Source organism: Pseudophryne corroboree, chromosome 1 (genome assembly GCF_028390025.1).
Source record: "Pseudophryne corroboree isolate aPseCor3 chromosome 1, aPseCor3.hap2, whole genome shotgun sequence".
Taxonomy (NCBI): domain Eukaryota; kingdom Metazoa; phylum Chordata; class Amphibia; order Anura; family Myobatrachidae; genus Pseudophryne; species Pseudophryne corroboree.
In genome coordinates this window covers 45,839,473-45,861,586 of record NC_086444.1, presented here as the reverse complement: position 1 = coordinate 45,861,586, position 22,114 = coordinate 45,839,473, and positions in this window count along the sequence as shown.

Below are 22,114 nucleotides of genomic sequence, written 5' to 3'. Positions count from 1 at the left end.
GGGAAAATCAGAATCCCGTCTAGGGGGCGGAGACGCTTAGGGCGGGAAATGGGGGTAAAAAGAACAATATGGAATGGCCACAAAGATGGGATCAGTAAAGGGGAATTTAGATTATAGGAAAGTCTATGTCTGGAAATACAAAACAAGAGAAAATTCCTGGCGCTATGATTACATAGGTGTGTAAGCAGCTTTCTCAGGGGCAATTGGTATTTTACCCCTGTAATAGAAACAGAAAAAAAACAAAAATGAGAAAGCGCTATTCACATCTAATGTGGATTTTATTTTTCCTTATTTACCAATATTTACTAAAAGCACATTATATGTATTTAGTGCCGGCCGGCAATATACAAAAACAATAAAATATTACAATAAAATCAATAATATTGTTCTAAACAATCCTTTTATCTGCACATTTGGAGCACAACGACTCTGACTTATAATCTATCTGTATTAAGACAACTATTTATATGCACATAATATAACAGCCTGAAAATCTTCTTATATTCAGATACTTGGTTACTATTCAACCCAAGCATATAATGGACCGTGTGCCTTTGTACCAATATTATGACATACTTGTGTCCATAAGTCCAGGATTAGTGGAACACGTGTAGTGGCAGTGAATTAAGCAGTCTTGCTATCAGCTTATTAAGGATGTTATCCGCAGTTCATACAAGGCTGATGCATATAAAAGTCACTGTGCCGCAGTATTTGTAATAAATAAATATACCGTACAGATGCCTCTGTTCAATCGCAATGCTTGCGATACTCCTCCTGGCTGGTATTTCACAGATGCCTTTTGTTGGAGTGGAACAGGTGTCTGCTTTTATCTACGGTGTTATCTCTTTTTCCTCCCGGCCGGTGTGGACCACCCTCGGCCTTATCCGGAGTCCGTGGGCAGGTGATTGTGTGGAAGCCGCCGATACTTGCGAGTAGGCGGAGAAACGCGTCTGTCAGCATCTCCGGTCACATTCCGTAGCGGACCGAGTTCATCAGCCGGCCAGCTGAGCACAGTTTCTGTGGCGGTGGGAAACTCTCACAATCACCTGCCCACGGACTCCGGATAAGGCCGAGGGTGGTCCACACCGGCCGGGAGGAAAAAGAGATAACACCGTGGATAAAAGCAGACACCTGTTCCACTCCAACAAAAGGCATCTGTGAAATACCAGCCAGGAGGAGTATCGCAAGCATTGCGATTAAACAGAGGCATCTGTACGGTATATTTATTTATTACAAATACTGCGGCACAGTGACTTTTATATGCATCAGCCTTGTATGAACTGCGGATAACATCCTTAATAAGCTGATAGCAAGACTGCTTAATTCACTGCCACTACACGTGTTCCACTAATCCTGGACTTATGGACACAAGTATGTCATAATATTGGTACAAAGGCACACGGTCCATTATATGCTTGGGTTGAATAGTAACCAAGTATCTGAATATAAGAAGATTTTCAGGCTGTTATATTATGTGCATATAAATAGTTGTCTTAATACAGATAGATTATAAGTCAGAGTCGGTGTGCTCCAAATGTGCAGATAAAAGGATTGTTTAGAACAATATTATTGATTTTATTGTAATATTTTATTGTTTTTGTATATTGCCGGCCGGCACTAAATACATATAATGTGCTTTTAGTAAATATTGGTAAATAAGGAAAAATAAAATCCACATTAGATGTGAATAGCGCTTTCTCATTTTTGGTTTTTTTCTATGTCTGGAAATAGGTTTACCTTGCCATCAATCAAGGGGGGTATATAGGTGTGGACTAGGGCTCACTCTCACTATGCCTTGAAAAAGACACCATCACAGGTGTTGAAACGCGTTGGTCAGAGAGTGAAACTTGGATAGAGGGCAGAAGGAGGACCATCGTTTGGGTGCAGCTGGTTCCGGGGACGCCTGGCTCTATATGTAAATCTGCTGTATTTGTCTACTTTTTTCTGGGGTAGACCATTACCAACGGTGAGAGACCACCTAAAACCCTGTTTTCAAATTTTAAATTGTTTTAATAAAATGTGTTACACTATGGAGGATCTTTTTCCGTTCTTTTACATGCTATCCCGATGAGGTGAAAAATGCGCGGTTATAAGTGAAGATTCCATGATAGAAAATTTCTTCCAGTTCGGTGATTTCTGCTCTTTAACACGTTTATTGTCTGCCAAAAAAGTATACAATATTTTATGGTACGAGGCTGGCACCTCTAGCGTGTTTTTAAATATTTATTTCATTGGCACAAAAATTTCTACATATTGTACTATATGGGTTTTTGTTTCTTTTTTATGTATGAGCGCCCATGGACTTGTATGGAGATTTATGAATCGTTGTACCCAATCCAGTGTTAATGTGACACTTCTTTTCCATTTATAGTCCAAGGAGCAGCCTTGGCGCATTAAGATTATTTTCATCATATACGTATATAAAGGGAGCTATCTGCTGTCAGATGACTATTGTACATGCACTCATGTAATATTATTGGATATACCCCTGCTTTCCTCTATGCAGTCGGTTTTATACAGAGTGGTTCTATGTCGTATTCAAGAAGGGCAAACTCTGTTTATAAGGCGTTGCTGAAGATAGCATACTCAATGGGCTGTGAGTGTGGAGAACTGGATATCCCCTTTCAGCACTTCATGATTGGTTGGTGTTCCCCATTCAGGACAAGACCAGGGGGTAAATTTACTAAGATGGGAGTTCTATTTAAGATGGGATGTTGCCGATAGCAACCAATCAGATTCTACTTCTCATTTATCTAGCACCTTCTAGAAGATAATACCTGGAATCTGATTGGTTGCTATGAGCAACATCCCATCTTAGTAAATTTACCCCCAGGTGTCACAGTGCCTGTGGGGTCACCCTGAACAGCAGCTTTACAGGGCAGGAAGCTCCGGCCGATACGTCTCTGTCAACGCTGCTCTAGTAAGGCAATCCAATGGTTTCTCCCCTCATAGACATTCTCCGACGCTCATTACTATGTCTCCCTACTAGATGAATTAAGCTTTGGAGGGAGATAAAGTACCAGCCAATCAGCTCCTGCCATCTTTCAAACACAGCCTGTAACATGGGAGGAGCTGATTGGTTGGTATTTTATCTCTCTACACTTTATCAATCTCCAAGGCTTTATAAATTTCCCTCACCGCCTGTAACATGACAGCTAGAAGCTGATTGGCTGGTTCTTTAACTCTCTCCAAGGCTTAGTTCATCTCCCCCAACATTAAGGATTCCAAATGTTCTGATTAGCAGAGCTCTCCTTACAATAAGAATAAGCCAGTGTCTGAGAGGTGACTTGTACAATGCTAGCCGCTGACAACAAACATTTAACGCCAGCTACAACAATGGCCATGTGACTAATAGGAACGCAGTATAACGCTGGTATGTCACTGTAATGTGGCTGAGGACGCGACTTGTTACCTTCTACACACACTAAAGTTCCCCCAGCAGCTGTACACCGCGAATGCAGACAGTTTATATGGATCGCTGGGTCCAATGCAAATCTGTATGCTGCATCAATATTTGCCGAGTCCACAGGAGGGAACTCTTCCAAACTACCGTCCTCCCCAGCAAATCCACCACCTCACGGTGTCCTATCAGCCAGGGGTGGAACGCAGCAAAGCCCAATAGTAACATCTGGGAGAGGACATGGTGACACCAGTGTACCCCCTCACAAATCCACCATATAAACGCGTAAGGGGCCCACAAATGGTCCGCGAAGCCTGGATTATGGCGGTATCACTGCCCAAATGCTAAGAAGAGATGCATGAGATAGTGCAGGAAAATGCAAAATGACACCCAAGCGCAGGCATCAATGTGTATGGGAGGCCTCAGAGCATGCTATTTACTAAGCCAGGAACGGAGATAAAGTGGACGGAGATAAAGTACCAGCCAACCAGCTCCTAATGGGCCCTACACACTGCGCGATATTAGTGAAAGCTATGAACGATCATTAATAAACGAGATACCGTTCATATCTTCGTGCTCGTTCATCGCTCGCTGGTGGCCCGTCGCTTGTGCATGCAGGCCAATATGGACAATCTCGTCCATATTTGCCTGCACTTCTGTGGAGCCGGGTGACGGGGGAGTGAAGAAACTTCACTCCCCCGTCACCGGGTCACCCGTCGGCCGTATCCGCTGTCGGGCAGCTCGGCGGCGAATCGCGCAATGTGTAGGGCCCAATACTGTCATTTTTCAAACCCAGCCTGTGACATGGCAGTTAGGAGCTGATTGGCTGGTACTTTATCTCCAGCCCTGGCTTAGTAAATAGACCTCTAAGTAGGGTGGTTTTGAATTTGCAGGCTTCCCACAACTTTCAGTCCTAACTGCAGTTGCCTCAACACCCCCCCTCCCCCCTGTCCCCACACCAACTCTCATTTACTTGCACTTCTGAATGGCTCAAGAAAAAGCTAAATGAAGGTTTTGGTGCGGCCTAATCCTGACTTGAATCTAATTGAGATGCTGTGACAGGACCATCATTGCGCAGTTCATGCTCATACGCTATAATGTGGCTGGATTAAAGAAAATTTCCCCACAGCAATGTGAAAGACCAATTTCCAGCTATCATGTTTGGTTGCAGATGTTGCTAGGGACGACCATCGACCATCAATGTTTACAAATCATCAATGGTTGATGTCAAATAGTTTTGCCATTGATAGCAGAGAACCAATGGTTCTCCACCATCGATGGAAAAGACACCACAATGGTTGTTTATCTTACTCCTTGGTTATTGCCTGGTACAGAGCCTAGCTCCGCCTCCTGACTGACCCACTAAACACCACCCCCGGGCTCTGATTGGATGACGACTTACTAATACATGAAACAGGGATGACCATTGGTGGTAGAAACCATCGATGGTTTACCTGCGCATGGTTTTATTCCTTCGACTATCAATGATTAACCCACTAATGGCCATCCTTAGTTGTTGCTGGTGACACATCCAGTTATGATTACGGGGACAAATAATTTTTCACGTGGGTGATATAGGTGTCGGATCACTAATGTCCTTCAGTAATTTAAATGATTATTTAAATACTGTATATTGCATTTACTCCAGATACCCGTCCTATCAGCCCTTCTGGAATTTGCCAGAATTACCAGATGGCCATCCGTCCATTCCCTTCACCTCATGATACCACAAAGCAGCGCTCCTCTTTCAAAAAGGGCTTTTTTTTTTTTTTAAATATAACTATGTAAATGACATTATTACTCAGTTAATGCCAATGAGGGAGGGAGGGAGGGAGGGAGAGGTTATGACGCCAGAACGTGAGACAGGGAGGTTGTTATATCCGTTTATGGCGCAGTAGTCCTGACTATCTCTCTTCCTTGTTCCTGGCTGGTGTCAGGCCCTGTCTGGGCCTCTGGTGGGCCTGGGAGCCCACTCCTCTATCTATCTCTGTGTAATCTCCCAGCCTTCCCTGTCACCCAGCAGCACTGCCATTGTCAGGACATTTATCACCTGACCCCTGGTTCATTCTTTGTCCACACAGAAGTTCCCCCAGACACATCTCCTTATCTCCTCTCCTACAGGTTCCAGTCTGACCATAAATCTCTGAATCCACAGACCCAGACAGTTGAAGGTCTTCATCCAGGATGATGTCATTTGTGTTCACTTTCCCTCCTCAATACACACCTAAAGGCTGGTTCCCCACTGGCGTTAGGACTGGCATTGGGAAAATCCATACGTCGGCCTCGCGCTTGGTGGTGGGCAGTAGAAGATAGTCCGTTGACCCCAATGGGTTCACTTGCAGCGAACATAACTTTATGGAGCAAATAGACTCTAGAATAACGTCACCACACTGCTAACAACCACAAATGAGAGAGGATATGGGCTCCAGAAATGAGAGGCCCCTCCAGTTACTATGGTAATACAAGGTACATCCAGAAACTAGGGGGTAATTCAGATTTCATCGCAGCAAGCAAATTTGTTAGCAGTTGGGCAAAACCACATGCACTGCAGGGAGGGGGGGGGGGGGGCATGTAACATGTGCAGAGAGAGTTACATTTGCCCTAGGTTTTTAACACATTTCAGTGCTTCACTTAAGAGGAGTTTCGGGTGTCATGCAAAACACCAAATGATACAGTAAAACCTTTCTCAAAGTAGAAGTTTTTTTCAAAACCCTGTTATAAAATAACTTATTTTAATATTTTTTTACTGTATTTTAATTACAGTGAAGATGTTTGTGACTTTTTTTGCCCAATCTTGCCTGTTTCGGGTATGTTAGTCCTCCCCGTATAAGTAATTGTTTCATATATGGCACTGATGAAATCCAATAAGAATGAAACAACTTTATATAACTGGGATATATGGTTCTACACAATATTGTATCTATAATGGACGCAGTGTACGCGGGCCTCTGGGGTCGGGGGAGGGGGGGGCCCTCACACCGCACCCATATATTATTCTCATTTCTCCAGAGTCCTACAGCGGCAATGTACAAGTCACTGGTAAAATGTAGACCCCGCAACCCCAGAACAGTGGGCAACTCTCCCGCATCCCGCCCACTAACTACTGAGGTGGGCAGAATGGGGAGTTTAATGTAAGGAATTTGTGGACTCCGGGGAAAGGGCCTAGTGATGCATTCCTATGCAAAGTAGTGCCAATCACAGTATTTTTACTGTGAAGGGGTGGAGCCTAAAGGCACAACTATCCCGCCCCCACGCATGCTCTCTGCGGGCATCTCCCAATCATCTAGAGCAGGCATGTATGGTCTAGGGGTGAAATGGTAAAGAAGGGAAAAGGAAGACAGACACACAAAGCGGAGACAGAAAGGAGGGTGGGGGGTGATGAGACGGGGAGGGGAGCGAGAAAAAAGTTGCACATACAAAATTAGACAGACACACAATAGGGGACATTATTGCTATGGAACGAGGTTACTATTCACAATCGCAGTCCTCGGGGATAGTAAATCAAACAAAAATTGGAAAAACATGAAAAACACCCAAAAAACTTGTGTTCACCATTGTCCTGTCGACCTTATGTACCTGCCGACCTTATGCATGTCGACCGTATGAGGTTTACCTATGCATTGGAACCCTTCTGGTGATAGAAACTATGCGGCTAATTGTGCTGGCCCTGCTGGAGAGACTGGCAGAAGCTGCATAGAGGATGAGGCCCCTGCGCCAGAGACTTTTGTTTTTAGCATTACATTTGTGTGGGTTTTTTTTTTTTACTGTTATGAAATATTGTATTAAATGTTTTTATTTTTAAATTTTTTTTATTAGACATCAATTCAAAGTTATTGAGTGTACTGCACATGTGCGGATCTCCAACAAGATGGCGCCCACACCATGGGGGTCATTCCGAGTTGATCGCTCGCTAGCTGTTTTTAGCAGCCGTGCAAATGCATAGTCGCCGCCCACCAGGGAGTGTATTTTCGCTTTGCAAGTGTGCGAACGCCTGTGCAGCAGAGCGCCTGCAAAACACATTTTGTGCAGTTTCAGAGTAGCTCTGAACTTACTCAGCCCTTGCGATCACTTCAGTCTTTTTGGTGCCGGAATTGACGTCACACACTCGCCCTCCAAACGCCCGGACACACCTGCGTTTTCCCTACCACTCCCAGAAAATGGTCAGTTGACACCCATAAACGTTTTCTGTCAATCTCCTTGCGATTGGCTGTGCGTATGGATTCTTCGTTAAATCCATCGCTCAGCAACGATCCGCATTGTACCCGTACGACACGCGTGCGCAATGCGGTGCATACGCATGCGCAGTAGATACCTGATCGCAGCGAAAATCGGCAACGTGAAATCAACTCGGAATGACCCCCCATTTTCCCAGTGATTTCTGCAGCACCGCTGATGCGGGGCTCTAGAAAGGCGAGTATAATACATAGGGTATAGGGTGTGCAGTGTGGGCCCCCCCCCCGGAACATACTTGGCTATTGTCCCATAAGCTGTGGGAGACTCCTGGTTATTTGCGTAGCCCCCCACAACACCCGGAAGAAAATACTGCTCACCCCCTAGTGAAGCTGGACAGGATGGAGAGACGAGAATCATGTCGCCGTATGGAAGGGGAGGGGCTAAATACAACTCACATCTTTTTAGCCCCTACCCCTCCACGCGGACCCGCGAATGTCATCATTTTGCTGTGGTGGGGACCCAGCACCGCCTCCGATGTGGCTTCTCCCGGAGAAGAGACAAATAAAGTTGGCAAGCACAGTATGCCCCGAGCCCAGGGACCCCTGCGTATCCCGCACCCACTGCACCCATGGGGCTGGGCCCCTGCGTATCCCGCACCATGCACCCACTGCTGCTGGATCCCGGGACTCACCGGAGGGTCTGGGCTCGTTGAGTCACAGCAGAGAAAGCGCCAGTAAAATATGTGATATACAGAAAAGGAAGAGAACCAACAAACAGAGCCAACATAATCAACTATATTGTCAGGTTCAGCCAGAGCCCATTAACTTCCACACAAACCTCCACTGCTGAAGTCAGCAAGTTCAGGCAGCGGCGATAGCAGCCAGACTGCCCCATAATAACTCAAGCCTGCAAATATAACGACACAGGCCGGAGTATGTCAGGCCCGGATAAATATTACTGACTCTCTGCATTCCTCTGCAATTCTCAGTAAACTGCAGAGCGTTTAATATGAAGCAGAGACACACGATCCGTCCCTGTTGTCATCACTTTACCGAATTACATTCTCGATCTGGCAAGAAACAAGGATAAATGAGGGGTTTAAAGGCATTTTTTAGGGTTATGATTCAATTCAGACGGCCTTCAGAATGCAGGTCAGCATTAATCTCCGCCAGTTGTTCGGTAGCCTTGTTGTCAATTGTTGTCATCCAGCATTAGGACACCCCCCCCACCCCCACAAAATCACCAGGTTAAAAAAAAAAAAAAAAAACTAATTCTGCAATTTTGTTTTTATGTTTGCAATTACATATATATTTTTAATTATGTATTCATCATATTCTATATCAATTGCAAAGTACAAAAAAAAAGTTGAGAAAAAAAATTCATAAATGGTGGGGTAGGCCTGGCAGCGGAAGCAGCCATTTTTATATGCCTCATGCCTTACTGAGGTCACTGGTTCCCAAAGCATTTGATAGGCTGTGGATTGGCACAGCCCACAAAATGGCTGCCTTTACGGTGTGTAGTTCTGAAGTCTACTCAAGGTCTATGTACTAAGTTTTGGAAAGAGATAAATTAGACGGAGATAAAGTACCAACCAATCAGCTCCTAACTGCCATGTTGCAGGCTGTGTTTGAAAAATGACAGGAGCTGATTGGTTGGTACTTTTGGGGTCTATGTACTAAGTCGTGGAAAGAGATAAAGTGGTCGGAGATAAAGTACCAACCAATCAGCTACTTACTGTCATTTTTCAAACACAGCCTGTGACATGGCAGCTAGGCGCTGATTGTTACATCCATAAGTAAGGATTCAACCAATTGTGTACCTAGAAATGCATTTAACACTGCAGAGGATACCTCCCTATAAGAGCTGTCCTTTGGGTTACAAGAACTTCCGGATTTATGACCCAGGATTCCTTCTGTGTATGTGCAGTGTGACGACACAGCGCGGGAAACACCGGGTGGGATCGCATTCCGGCGCTTGGTACATATGGGGAATGTATTTTTGAGGTTAGCACATCCTGCCCTGCAGCTGATAGTGTGGGATTGTACATGCCCATATCCAGCACTGGCCACACCCACAAAGTGCTGGTCCTAGCTCCTCCCTTACTCAAAGGAGGCCTTTAAACATTTTCAGCCCCAGGCCCATCTGGTCTTTAATCCAGCCCTGCATAGAATGACTTGCATGTGCCCCATAAACAGTGCAGCCCTAGGCACTTGCCTATATGGCCCACATGAGAAATATCTCCTTATCTATGGGACCTAGTTACGCAGCATATCAGCGGAATTTCCTCCCATAAAGTGTGTATTCTGTGCGATATAACAGCATAGCATTGCTGGAATCTCAGCGACTTTGCTTTATGGATTTTTGTCCCCGCGGCGCAGCCCAAGTTGTACTTCTAGCCTCAGGGAGATCCTGCAGGGTTGCATGTGGCAGAGGACGGGTTAAGTGTGTTTATACGGTGTCAGCCGGAGCAGCGTCTCTGTAATGTAACCCAGGACATTCTCTTTACATCTAGACATCCAGATCTCAATCTGTCTTTCCTGGCAAACGTTTAACATGATAATATCAGCTGAATGCACTGACAGGAGTGTTTGGTTAGTCTGCACCGTGCACAGATCCTTGTCTGGCCGCTAGCTGCAGATTATCTCACAGACACCGCTGTCTAGAAAATAGAACAGGAAAAAAAAACAAAATGAGAAAAACATTTTTTGTAGTACGCATAATAAACAGAATATAGCTTCTAAGAATGAAAAGTGGAGGCGCTTCCCATAGTAGCCAATCAGATTCAAGCTTCCATTTCTCTATTGCATTCCAGAAAATGATAGACAGAATCTGGTAGGTTGCTATGTGTGTTTTAGAAGCTTTAATAAATCTACCCCCTGGAATTATTTTCTTCTCCAAGGTAAGTAGATTTCCATGAATGTTGGATACTCAGCATGGTATAGCTGCGGTTAGTACTGCTTACCAGGTGCGGTTGCAAAGTTAGGGCTGCAGCGCAGTCCAAAAGTAAAAGAGGGGCGCCACATCAACCACACCCCCCAAACAGCGGCCAGGAGCCAGCGGGGTTCAGCGATCAATCATCCTGCCCGCCAGGCTCCTGTGCCAGCTTCCATTGGCTAACTAGGTATCTAGGGCCCAGAGAATGGCGCAGCCCATTGTAACATCATGAGGTTGAGCAAATTCTCCTACAGTATCTGGCAATTATCGTCTGGCAGTGCGACGCCATCATCCCAGTCCTTCCGTCTACATATATTCTTCCTTCTAGTGTTATTGCACCCTCACCACTTTAGCCTGGTTTGTTATGTGATCGTGCCGCCCCATTTGGCTTTGCGCCCTGGGCGATGGCACCGGTCGTACGCCTCTTGTTACAGCCCTGTACTGAGAAGAACGCAATCTCTGGTCCATGTTCAGCGCTGGTGCCAGTTACTGGTGATACCGCCCGGCTTACCTCTGCGCCCCAGTCAGTCTCCTTAGTTGCGGCCTTTCAGTTCCAGGGGCAGATGTACTAAGCCTTAGCGAGAGATAAACTGGAGAGAGATAAAGTAGCAGCCAACCAGCTCCTAACAGTCACTCCCCCCCCCCCCAACACAGCCTGTAACATGACAGCTAGGAGCTGATTGGCTGGTACTTTATCTCTCTCCACTTTATCTCTGCAAAGTCCCACCCCCTCCAGTAATGTATATATAAAAAAGTTTAAGAAAATAGTTAAACATTCTAACGAAACTGATACACAAATGTACAATAGATAATGAGGGATATTTGTTAGAATTTTTATATTGTGTAGAAGATGTTTCTCTAGATTATTTCCATGGCGTGCCTGGGCCCCTATTGCGGCGGTATTTATTATATAGGCGGAAGGTGGGGCCAGAGTTTTTGTTGGCGGTAAATGTTTAATGCCGCCGGGTTTTCCCACATTGATAAACGGGCTCTTGTGAGAAGAACAAGTATAATGAGCCCCTCCTGGCGTACTGTATAACCCTACACACGTGTATATATGTACCGTATAGCACCGTCACACAGGTGCACCATCAGACAACTTTCACACATTAATAAATGGGCTCTTGTGAGAAGAACAAGTATAATGAGCCCCTCCTGGCATACTGGATAAGCCCTACACACGTGTATATATGTACCGTATAGCACCGTCACTCAGATGCGCCATCAGACAACTTTCACACATTGATAAATTGGCTCTTGTGAGAAGAACAAGTATAATGAGCCCCTCCTGATGTACTGTATAAGCCCTACACACGTGTATATATGTACCATATAGCACCGACAGTCAGGTGCACCATCAGACAACTTTCACACATTGATAAAGGGTCTCTTGTGAAAAGAACATGTATAATGAGCCCCTCCTGATGTACTGTATAATCCCTACACACGTATATATATATGTACCATATAGCACCGTCACTCAGATGCGCCATCAGACAACTTTCACACATTGATAAAGAGTCTCTTGTGAGAAGAACAAGTATAATGAGCCCCTCCTGACAAACTGGATAAGCCCTACACACGTGTATATATGTACCGTAGAGCACCATCACTCAGATGCGCCATCAGACAACTTCCACACATTGATAAATGGGCTCTTGTGAGAAGAACAAGTATAATGAGCCCCTCCTGATGTACTGTATAATCCCTACACACGTGTATATATGTACCGTAGAGCACCATCACTCAGATGCGCCATCAGACAACTTTCACACATTGATAAAGGGTCTCTTGTGAGAAAAACAAGTATAATGAGCCCCTCCTGATGTACTGTATAAGCCCTACACACGTGTATATATGTACCGTAGAGCACCATCACGCAGGTGCGCCATCAGACAACTTTCACACATTGATAAAGGGTCTCTTGTGAGAAAAATAAGTATAATGAGCCCCTCCTGATGTACTGTATAAGCCCTACACACGTGTATATATGTACCGTAGAGCACCATCACTCAGGTGCGCCATCAGACAACTTTCACACATTGATAAAGGGTCTCTTGTGAGAAGAACAAGTATAATGAGCCCCACCTGATGTACTGTATAAACCCTACACACGTGTATATATGTACCGTAGAGGACCATCACTCAGGTGCGCCATCAGACAACTTTCACACATTGATAAAGGGTCTCTTGTGAGAAAAACAAGTATAATGAGCCCCTCCTGATGTACTGTATAAGCCCTACACACGTGTATATATGTACCGTAGAGCACCATCACGCAGGTGCGCCATCAGACAACTTTCACACATTGATAAAGGGTCTCTTGTGAGAAAAACAAGTATAATGAGCCCCTCCTGATGTACTGTATAAGCCCTACACACATGTATATATGTACCGTAGAGGACCATCACTCAGGTGCGCCATCAGACAACTTTCACACATTGATAAAGAGTCTCTTGTGAGAAAAACAAGTATAATGAGCCCCTCCTGATGTACTGTATAAGCCCTACACACGTGTATATATGTACCATATAGCACTGACAGTCAGGTGCACCATCAGACAACGTTCACACATTGATAAAGGGTCTCTTGTGAAAAGAACATGTATAATGAGCCCTCCTGATGTACTGTATAATCCCTACACACGTATATATATATATGTACCATATAGCACCGTCACTCAGATGCGCCATCAGACAACTTTCACACATTAATAAATGGGCTCTTGTGAAAAGGACATGTTTAATGAGCTCCTCCTGACAAACTGGATAAGTCCTACACACGTGTATATATGTACCATATAGCACCATCACTCAGGTGCACCATCAGACAACTTTCACACATTGATAAAGAGTCTCTTGTGAGAAGAACAAGTATAATGAGCCCCTCCTGACAAACTGGATAAGCCCTACACACGTGTATATATGTACCGTAGAGCACTATCACTCAGGTGCGTCATCAGACAACTTCCACACATTGATAAATGGGCTCATGTGAAAAGAACAAGTATAATGAGCCCCTCCTGATGTACTGTATAAGCCCTACACACGTGTATATATGTACCGTAGAGCACCATCACTCAGGTGCGCCATCAGACAACTTTCACACATTGATAAAGGGTCTCTTGTGAGAAAAACAAGTATAATGAGCCCCTCCTGATGTACTGTATAAGCCCTACACACGTGTATATATGTACCGTATAGCACCGTCACTCAGGTGCGCCATCAGACAACTTTCACACATTGATAAAGGGTCTCTTGTAAGAAGAACAAGTATAATGAGCCCCTCCTCGCGTACTGGATAAGCCCTACACACGTGTATATATGTACCGTAGAGCACTGTCACTCAGATGCGCCATCAGACAACTTTCACACATTGATAAAGGGTCTCTTGTGAGAAGAACAAGTATAATGAGCCCCTCCTGATGTACTGTATAAGCCTTACACACGTATATATATATATGTACCATATAGCACCGTCACTCAGGTGCGCCATCAGACAACTTTCACACATTAATAAATGGGCTCTTGTGAAAAGAACATGTATAATGAGCCCCTCCTGATGTACTGTATAAGCCTTACACACGTATATATATATATATGTACCATATAGCACCGTCACTCAGATGCGCCATCAGACAACTTCCACACATTGATAAATGGGCTCTTGTGAGAAGAACAAGTATAATGAGCCCCTCCTGATGTACTGTATAATCCCTACACACGTGTATATATGTACCGTAGAGCACCATCACTCAGATGCGCCATCAGACAACTTTCACACATTGATAAAGGGTCTCTTGTGAGAAGAACAAGTATAATGAGCCCCTCCTGATGTACTGTATAAGCCCTACACACGTGTATATATGTACCGTAGAGCACCATCACTCAGGTGCGCCATCAGACAACTTTCACACATTGATAAAGGGTCTCTTGTGAGAAAAACAAGTATAATGAGCCCCTCCTGATGTACTGTATAAGCCCTACACACGTGTATATATGTACCGTAGAGCACCATCACGCAGGTGCGCCATCAGACAACTTTCACACATTGATAAAGGGTCTCTTGTGAGAAAAACAAGTATAATGAGCCCCTCCTGATGTACTGTATAAGCCCTACACACGTGTATATATGTACCGTAGAGCACCATCACTCAGGTGCGCCATCAGACAACTTTCACACATTGATAAAGGGTCTCTTGTGAGAAAAACAAGTATAATGAGCCCCTCCTGATGTACTGTATAAGCCCTACACACGTGTATATATGTACCATATAGCACCGTCACTCAGATGCGCCATCAGACAACTTCCACACATTGATAAATGGGCTCTTGTGAGAAGAACAAGTATAATGAGCCCCTCCTGATGTACTGTATAATCCCTACACACGTGTATATATGTACCATAGAGCACCATCACTCAGATGCGCCATCAGACAACTTTCACACATTGATAAAGGGTCTCTTGTGAGAAGAACAAGTATAATGAGCCCCTCCTGATGTACTGTATAAGCCCTACACACGTGTATATATGTACCGTAGAGCACCATCACTCAGGTGCGCCATCAGACAACTTTCACACATTGATAAAGGGTCTCTTGTGAGAAAAACAAGTATAATGAGCCCCTCCTGATGTACTGTATAAGCCTTACACACGTATATATATATGTACCATATAGCACCGTCACTCAGGTGCGCCATCAGACAACTTTCACACATTAATAAATGGGCTCTTGTGAAAATAACATGTATAATGAGCCCCTCCTGATGTACTGTATAAGCCTTACACACGTATATATATATATGTACCATATAGCACCGTCACTCAGGTGCGCCATCAGACAACTTTCACACATTAATAAATGGGCTCTTGTGAGAAGAACAAGTATAATGAGCCCCTCCTGATGTACTGTATAAGCCCTACACACGTGTATATATGTACCATATAGCACCGTCACTCAGGTGCGCCATCAGACAACTTTCACACATTGATAAAGGGTCCCTTGTGAAAAGAACAAGTATAATGAGCCCCTCCTGATGTACTGTATAAGCCCTACACACGTGTATATATGTACCATATAGCACCGTCACTCAGGTGCGCCATCAGACAACTTTCACACATTGATAAAGGGTCTCTTGTAAGAAGAACAAGTATAATGAGCCCCTCCTGATGTACTGTATAATCCCTACACACGTGTATATATGTACCGTAGAGCACCATCACTCAGGTGCGCCATCAGACAACTTTCACACATTGATAAAGGGTCTCTTGTGAAAAGAACATGTATAATAAGCCCCTCCTGATGTACTGGATAAGCCCTACACACGTGTATATATGTACCCTCGAGCACTGTCACTCAGATGCGCCATCAGACAACTTTCACACATTGATAAAGGGTCTCTTGTGAGAAGAACAAGTATAATGAGCCCCTCCTGATGTACTGTATAAGCCCTACACACGTGTATATATGTACCGTCGAGCACTGTCACTCAGATGCGCCATCAGACAACTTTCACACATTGATAAAGGGTCTCTTGTGAGAAGAACAAGTATAATGAGCCCCTCCTGATGTACTGTATAAGCCCTACACACATGTATATATGTACCGTAGAGCACCATCACTCAGGTGCGCCATCAGACAACTTCCACACATTGATAAATGGGCTCTTGTGAAAAGAACAAGTATAATGAGCCCCTCCTGATGTACTGTATAATCCCTACACACGTGTATATATGTACCGTAAAGCACTGTAACTCAGATGCACCATCAGACAACTTTCACACATTGACAAAGGGTCTCTTGTGAGAAGAACAAGTATAATGAGCCCCTCCTGACAAACTGGATAAGCCCTACACACGTGTATATATGTACCGTAGAGCACTGTCACTCAGATGCGCCATCAGACAACTTTCACACATTGATAAAGGGTCTCTTGTGAGAAGAACAAGTATAATGAGCCCCTCCTGATGTACTGTATAATCCCTACACACGTGTATATATGTACCGTAGAGCACCGTCACTCAGGTGCGCCATCAGACAACTTTCACACATTAATAAATGGGCTCTTGTGAGAAGAACAAGTATAATGAGCCCCTCCTGATGTACTGTATAAGCCCTACACACGTGTATATATGTACCGTAGAGCACCATCACTCAGGTGCGCCATCAGACAACTTTCACACATTGATAAAGGGTCTCTTGTGAAAAGAACATGTATAATGAGCCCCTCCTGATGTACTGGATAAGCCCTACACACGTGTATATATGTACCGTCGAGCACTGTCACTCAGATGCGCCATCAGACAACTTTCACACATTGATAAAGGGTCTCTTGTGAGAAGAACAAGTATAATGAGCCCCTCCTGATGTACTGTATAAGCCCTTCACACGTGTATATATGTACCGTAGAGCACCATCACTCAGGTGCGCCATCAGACAACTTCCACACATTGATAAATGGGCTCTTGTGAAAAGAACAAGTATAATGAGCCCCTCCTGACAAACTGGATAAGCCCTACACACGTGTATATATGTACTGTAGAGCACTGTCACTCAGATGCGCCATCAGACAACTTTCACACATTGACAAAGGGTCTCTTGTGAGAAGAACAAGTATAATGAGCCCCTCCTGACAAACTGGATAAGCCCTACACACGTGTATATATGTACCGTAGAGCACTGTCACTCAGATGCGCCATCAGACAACTTTCACACATTGATAAAGGGTCTCTTGTGAGAAGAACAAGTATAATGAGCCCCTCCTGATGTACTGTATAAGCCCTACACACGTGTATATATGTACCGTATAGCACCGTCACTCAGATGCGCCATCAGACAACTTTCACACATTGATAAAGGATCTCTCTTGTAAGAAGAACTAGTATAATGAGCTCCTCCTGACAAACTGGATAAGCCCTACGGTATCCGTTCACATGGTCGACCATGTTATGGTCGACAGTCATTAGGTCGACATTGACATGGTCGACATGGACACATGGTGGACACATGAAAGGTCGACATATGAAAAGGTCGACATGAGTTTTTTAACTTTTTTTTCTTTTGGGGAACTTTTCCATACTTTACGATCCACGTGGACTACGATTGGAACGGTAAAGTGTGCCGAGCGAAGCGGTAGCGGAGCGAAGGCACCATGCCCGAAGCATGGCGAGCGAAGCGAGGGGACGCGGTGCACTAATTGGGGTTCCCAGTCACTTTACGCAAAAAACGACACCAAAAAAAGTTAAAAGAATCATGACGACCTTTTCATGTGTCGACCTTTCATGTGTCTACCATTTTCATGTGTCCATGTCAATGTCGACCAATAGTGGTCGACCTAATGACTGTCGACCATAACATGGTCGACCATTCATACCGGAACCAAGCCCTACACACATGTATCTATGTACTGTAGAGCACTGTCACTCAGATGCGCCATCAGACAACTTTCACACATTGATAAAGGGTCTCTTGTGAAAAGAACATGTATAATGAGCTCCTGCTGACAAACTGGATAAGCCCTACACACGTGTATATATGTACCGTAGAGCACTGTCACTCAGATGCGCCATCAGACAACTTTCACACATTGATAAAGGGTCTCTTGTGAGAAGAACAAGTATAATGAGCCCCTCCTGATGTACTGTATAAGCCCTACACACGTGTATATATATGTACCATATAGCACCGTCACTCAGGTGCGCCATCAGACAACTTTCACACATTGATAAATAGGCTCTTGTGAAAAGAACATGTATAATGAGCCCCTCCTGGCGTACTGTATAAGCCCTACACACGTGTATACATGTACCGTACAGCACCGTCACTCAGGTGCGCCATCAGTCCACTTTCACACCCAATATGTTTCCAGTCTCTCAGCCGCTCGGCAGGACTTCTGCTTTGATATCGTCTCCCAGCGAGCGGCCTTAGTGAAATGTATATGTTTTCATGTGGCTAGACGACAAGGAGGGGGCTCAGTGCTGCCTTCAGCTGGCCTTGAGATAGAGATGAAATGCTGGGTAATAATTCTGCACAGACACTTCATTATCTCACCCTGTGGGGAGGAAAATATCCGCATATTTTCCTAGGAGGCCCCGATCAGTCCTCGTTTTCCTCTCTGGAAGAGACGCTTTGCAGAGAGTAATAATAGCGCTTTGCCTCCTGTGTATTTTCCTTGTATGTTTGTGAACCAGGGTCACGCCAAGGTGAGGGGCAAGGTCAGTGCCAGGTCCTCAGAAAAAGACAAGTGCAAAAAAAAAAATAAAAAAAAATAAAAATTTTTTTTTAATAAAAATACATTTGAACCAAAGGACCTTTGTATGAAGTTTTTTTTTGTATTGAGTAGTAAATAACCTCAATGCAAAAATGTTTTCTATCCAGCAGCCGATTTTCCATATGTGACCAGATGGTATGGCACTATCCCCCCCCCCTCCCCCCCCCCCCTTCCTCCCGGTTTCCACACCCTGATGATTTTAATCTATCGGTTTATACACGTTTTGCTAATCACATTAGGAACATAAATAATTAAGAGGCAGCGATTTTATCAGCTTTGTATTAATGTATTAAGAAGATCCCTTAAAGAGATATATTTACTAAATTAATACATCCTATAAGAATTAATAACTTATATGGTTATGGTCTGAAGAGAGATAAACAACCCCCCATCTTATGGTCCTGATACAGAGATGTATGCTAAACATACAGCGTACGTGTGTAAGTACTAAGACACTTCCTGCGATCGTATGCTGCGTCTGAAGACACATCGCATCTCTTGCATGAACATCGGTCATCTGAGTATGCCCCACAGCGACACCGGTGCTAGATTGCTCTGCATGCAGGCACAATCTAGCAGGTCGCTCATTTCACCGCTGGGTGAAACGAGCGTCCCCGTCCGCCCCCCCCCCCCCTCGCTCAGCACACATCACGCTGCGCTGAGGGGTCACTGATAGATCACTCAGCACACATCTCTCCTTGTGTGTACGGGGCTTAAGCACTAAAGACTGCTAATAAGAATAATTATAATAAACTCTGCAATATAACTAAAAGTAAAATGAAGGTGCTTTGCATATTTTTGGACAAAAATATGGGCCACCCACCAACTGAAACTAGGTGACCTCATATGGTGGGTCTCTAACATTCCTACACTCCAAGTCCAGAGCTTGGGACCCCCCAGGCCAGCACAAGCCAAGGCATCACACTAAGGAGAGGTTTAAGTGTTAAAGGGTGTTACATTAATAAGAAGCAGCAGCTGTATATATGCATACCTCCCAACTGTCTCGATTTTCGCAAGACAGTCCCGTTTTCTGGGGACTGTCCCACCCGCGGGCCGCAGTGTCCCGCGGTGGGGGTGGGGTGGGGTGTTCAGTTGGGAGGCTCTGTCTCTCGCTGCCCTGCTTAGTTACAGAGGGAGAAGGGGGCATGCCAGCAGCTCACAGAGCGCTTGGCATGCCCCCTTCAGTGACGGACAAGGGAGGCGTGACCTAAATCGAGGCATCACGTGAAGCCCCACCCCCTTTCAGAGGCCACACCCTTTTTTTGGGAGCGCACGTGAGTCCCTCTTTCACATTAAAGAAAGTTGGGAGGTATGTATATGTTAGAGTGCAGAGTTTATTATAATTCTGATTAGCAGTGTTTAGTACTTAGAGTGTGCGCCTGCATTTTCCCTGTTTTATATGGAACTACAAGTCTCAGCTTGGAAGCAACTTGCATTATGTTTAGAATTAGATGTTTGTTTGTTTTTTTGGGGGGGGGGGTTATTTATCACTAACTGCAATTTTAACTATATTTTGTGATGTGTTAGGTCCAAACCGTGATGAAGTTAGTTTACGAGATATTAAGGAAGAAGTGGTTTTAATAACAACTCTTTGTCCCTAGTGGATATGAGTGTCTCACAAATACACTCGTACCTCTGTTTTATGACTCCGGTCTCTGCTTGAGTGTTGGAGAATCACCGCCTGTAATGTTAGTGAGCAACGGTTCTCAATCTGGGGTATGAACGGGTGTAGTATGGTATGCCGGTGGCCGGGCTCCCGACTGCTGGCATACCGACAGCTGGGCGAGCGCAAATGAGCCCCTTGGCCGGGGTCGGGATTCCAGCACCGGTATACTGTGCGCTGCGATCCCAACAGCCGGCAAACTGAATACCACCCGATGAACAGCCCCAGAAATACTCGCTATGATGTTATTTGGTAGGCAAAAAATGGTGGCCAGCGGGGACATCCAGGTGATAAGTGGACACAATGGGAAAGCAGTGTCCTAGTGATCTGTACCCCCGTGTATCACTGTAGGACCCAGATAATGGGCACCAAAACACATGGTGTATCCCGCATAAAAGAGATTCCAAATTTCTAACACAGAGCCAACAAATGTCAGAAGTGCCCCCCACCCTAACGTGCCAATGACTGCTGCATCTATTCTGTGGCTCTGGGGAGGGGGAAGGGGGGGGGGGGGGATGTTATCACTTAAATGGAGCATGCAGGCTCCACTGTTAAACATAAGTATTGATGTCTGTACTACACTACCTCACCCATCACAGAGCATCGCAGTGACCGCCATACTGTACCAGAGAGCATCGCAGTGACGTAGAATCCGCCATATTATACAGAAAGCATCGCAGTGACCGCCATACTTTACCAGTGAGCATCGCAGTGACGTAGAATCCGCCATATTATACAGAAAGTATCGCAGTGACCGCCATACTATACAGAGAGCATCGCAGTGATGTAGAATCCGCCATATTATACAGAGAGCATCGCAGTGACCGCCATACTATACAGAGAGCATCACGGGCACTGGCATATAATGCAGTGGGCATCAGTGACCATATTGCTGGGCTCCTGGGAAGGTGATAGAGATGGTGAAAGAACTGCCAGATATTGCACATGGTATTGCGCCAGCGGGCAGCTTTTAATTAACCTCTGTGGCCGACGCTTTCACTTTGAAATAAAATACTCAATCTCACCTTGGATCATGGCTCCCCCCACTTCCCCGTCATCCAGGACATTGTATCCCCCCCACCCACCCCTCCCCTCCCCCTCTGTCATCCAGAACATGTATCCACCACCCCCCATAGTAGACTATGGGCTACATTACCACCTTTTCTTTCAGCTCTTGTGCAGTCCGCCAGCTAAACATGTGCATTAAGCCGCCACGTTCCGGAAAGAATTTAATGGAGGCCGTGTCTCGACAAAAGTTACTTGGTAATATTATAATTTGTTATTGCCACATGTTTAGCATTTGTTATTACTGCAATAAAAAACAACAAATAAACAAACATAAAATGGGACAAATGCAAATATTGGTAAATACGTCCCTAAGAAAGAATATTTGGACTACAGAGCTTTACATTTTTCTTAAATTGTAACAGGTTACTATATAATAGTAATTAGTTTATCATTTGTAGAATTAACATATTGTTTCTAGCATATTTATTGCTGATATATAAACATGCTAAAACATTTTATCTCATAGCAATTATACGCTTTGCAGATGTTAAGGGTACAAATAGCACAGATGAATAATAAGCTATAGAAGACTTATCAATGTTTCTTATGCAGGCAGATCCAGACATCATGAAAGAACGCAGCTAGTGGAAGTCTGTTTGCTGTGGA